The following is a 3,615-nucleotide window of genomic DNA, read 5'->3' on the forward strand; positions in this document are numbered from 1 at the left end:
TATGATCTAATTTTATATTTAATTAAAAAATATTTAAAATCTTATTTATTATTATTAGATTAAATAGTAGTAATATCATATTAGAATTGAACTATAGAAATAATTATAAAAATAAGTAAAATGTTGCATAGCTTCCTACATTGTGGATTGACAATAATTTGTTTGAAAACTTGTGTAGTTGATTTGAAAATCTATTATTAGATTTGGGAATTGGTTTTGTTCTACAATATTTTCTTAAATAATGATATTATAGAAGGGGAAACTTTGATGCTTAGATATGTGTTCATGGAGGGCCCGTTTGGAATAATGACGTTGCAAATATAAACATAGGCTTTGTTGAAAGAGAAGTCCTAAATGATTTGTACATGCTTCAAAACTCTGTAATCATCCAAACTGTTAAAAATTATTTGAGAAAGCAAGAGACTATGTACAACAATTGTAATTATTAATGCAATTGATTCATAATTAACTTTGAAGATTCCTTTGGTTATTTTTTTGACTGCAAAAATAATAAAGCTCTATTAAAATAATTTTCAACCAATAAAAAAATATTATTATGTTTTCAAAAACTAATTTTTAAAATATAAGCACTCAAACTTTAAGATTCTAACATAATTAAATTAAAAAAATTATTTAAAAAACAAATGAAAAGGTTAGTTCCTTATGATCAATACTAACTAATCACATACATATACTACACATAAACTAAATAACTAAAAATATTTCATTTCATCTCATCTCTTCAATCTGTCTCAAAACTCTCTAGCATTATAATATCAAATTCTCCACCTAATCCACTTACAAAACAAACAAACTTACAATACTCACAAGTTATCTTCATCCAAAAATCTTCATACATTGCATTCAACTTAGATCCAAATCTCATGTATAACTAAGTTATCCTCAACAATAAAAAATTAACAAATTGTCTGCAGAGTAGAAAAGGATTCATTTCATTTCGATTTATGTTGACCACGAGTAAATTTCGAGTCAAATTTTACCGACCTCGCAGCAGATGGACAAGCTATCACGTCTCTATACCGCATAGTTTTCAACTTGGATTTCAAATTTTACTCACCTCGAACCCTTCCTCCAGAGTAGAATTGCGTCGACAAATGCAATTGGTACTTTTCTGTTTACTGCCCCTGACAACAAAAGCTGAAAAGGTAGAGTACGCAAAAGAAATTTTGATGCACAATTATTTGCATAGTTTTCAGATCTAAAATATCAAGCTCTGTCTTAGTTGCAGCAAAAGGAAAATAATGGCAGCCCATGCGTTAGTTGTTTAATATCCCGGGCGAGGCCATCTGAATCCCATGATGCGCTTTGCCTTAAAGCTCGCCTCCCACGACATCTCCCACGACATCTCTGTTACATTTGTGGTGACCGAGTCGTGGCACAAAATCATCACCCAGGGCGATGAAAATCCTTTCACTTCAAACTTCAGGGCCGCGGTTATTCCAGACTGCGTGGTGGACGAGTCCCAAAGAGCTGACAACTTCATAGAATTTGTGCTCTCCCTGAGTAACATGGAAACCCACGTGGCTCAGCTCTTAAGCAATCTGAATTGCTCCGGAACACCGGTGACGTGCATCATCGCCGATATCTTCCACAAGTGGGCTGTGCATTTGGCAAAAACACATAATCTGCTCTCTGTTTTGTAAAAATGAAAGCTTGGATTAACAGTTGTAGTTGATTGATTTCGTAGGAGGAAAATAGTGAATGTTTGTTGTTTTTATTTTTGCTGGTTGCAGAGCTGGAAGAATGGAAGGATTACGTTGCCAGATCGCCTCCGCTGCAACCCACAGATTGTTTAGCGTCTTTAACCAGCACCACTTCAAATCCAGTGGGCGATTTTATTAGAGAATGTTTTGCAAATGTGAGGACAGCCGATTGGATTGTGGCGAATTCCTTTTACTCCTTGGAGTGCAGAGCAGTGGAGGCTCACACCCACAAATCCCCTGTTCTTTGTGTGGGTCCCTTGACACCGCCTCGTCTTCAAAGCTTCTTCAAACCCACTTTATCGACAGGCTGGATTCGAAACCGGCGCGGTCAGTAGTCTATGCTTCCTTCGGCAGCTTCATGACCGTGGCGAGAGGTCAGCTGAGGGAAATAGCGGACGGTCTCATGAAGAGCGGGTGCTACTTTCTGTGGGCGCTTCGTCCGGATAAAGAGGCGAGTGATGTGTCGGAGATGTTGGCGGATGGATATTTGGAGGAATGTAAAGGGCGGGGGGTGATTGCCCTCTGGTTGAGGCAGGCGGAGGTTCTGAGGCATCCCGCCGTGGGAGGGTTTTTGAGCCACTGCGGGTGGAATGCGATTATGGAAAGTGTGTCGGCAGGAGTTCCCATGTTGGGATTTCCTATTGGAGCGGACCAGTTTATTAACTGCAGATTGGTGGTGGAGGGATGGAAGTTTGGGTTGGGGTTGAAGAATACGGAGGATGAGAAGTATTTTAATAGCAGGCTAATGGCCGAGCAATGGAAGCTTGGATTCGGGGTGAAAAAGACAGAGGATGGGAGCAGGGTGATAATAGGGGAGGAAGTAGAGATGAAGGTGAGAATGTTGATGGAAGGGGAGGAGGGAGTGAGAGTAAGGAGAGAAGCCGAGAAATTTAGGGATTTGGCGGAGGAGGAAGTGAGTAAAGGAGGACGTTCTGCAAGTAATTTGGAAGTGCTGATGAGTAGGCTGAAAGGAATTTGATATAATCCAAGTCCAATAGTATTCAAATGATTTTGTCTACCCCAGTTGGGTAATTAATATCTACAGACCCAGCTGCTATTAATGTGTTCTCAGCGTTAAATTCAATTCAAACATAGGGTATCTAAGTATAGCAATTCCCCTTGGTAAGATATCTAAGTAACTGGCTGCACAGCTATTGTCATGCTATGACAGTCTGCAAAATGCAGCGATCCCTTATGAGATCATTGTCATTTAAAGTATTTGTTTGTATTTGTCAAAAAGGTTTGAAATTTTAAGTGAATTAGTACCGTGAACAGGGGAATGAAGGGAACAAGAGCTCTTTGTGAGCTTGGGTCCCTGTCTTTTGGGGTATCGTCTTGGAATGTTTATGTCAAAGTTCGCTGTTGCAAGATTTCAAGATGATTTTGTGTCGTTGTGATTCTTCTTTTCCTCAGCCTCTTACATTTCTGGGTTCAAAGTAATATTAAAGTTTATAAGTGATATTTAATATATGTCAAGAAGTCACAAGAGAATTGTAATATATATCAAGTGAGATTAAGATTTATGAAATATTGGTAAGTTATATATTATTTATATTTATATTTAATTAGCAAACTTGAAATGTGTTGAGATATTATTAGTTCCTACCTATAGGTAGGAATTCTTATGCATTCATTTAGATGCTGTTATTTTTGTTTGTTGGATCAATGAACTTTGATTATTTTTTCCTAATCCTAACTTCTATTAAATTTTTATCAATTAAAAATATATTTTTAAAAAATTAGAAAAATAATTTCTTTACCATGTCATTGGCTCTCAGCAATTTAGACAAGGAAATAAATATTTGTCCTGAAGTGAAATTAGGTTGAAATTAAAAACTGAGGTGGTGGGAAAAAGATTGGACAGTTGAAAAGATTGTACGTATATTTATGT

General features: G+C 37.0%; 1 pseudogene; it reads left to right on the top strand.

Annotated features, from left to right (window-relative positions):
- The first annotated feature begins 971 nt into the window (after positions 1 to 971).
- Positions 972 to 2,703, top strand: LOC149561145 (UDP-glycosyltransferase 86A1-like; annotated as a pseudogene).
- The last annotated feature ends 912 nt before the right edge of the window (positions 2,704 to 3,615 follow it).

This window comes from Cupressus sempervirens, chromosome 4 (genome assembly GCF_028749045.1).
Source record: "Cupressus sempervirens isolate cs-2001-9-10 chromosome 4, ASM2874904v1, whole genome shotgun sequence".
Lineage (NCBI taxonomy): Eukaryota > Viridiplantae > Streptophyta > Pinopsida > Cupressales > Cupressaceae > Cupressus > Cupressus sempervirens.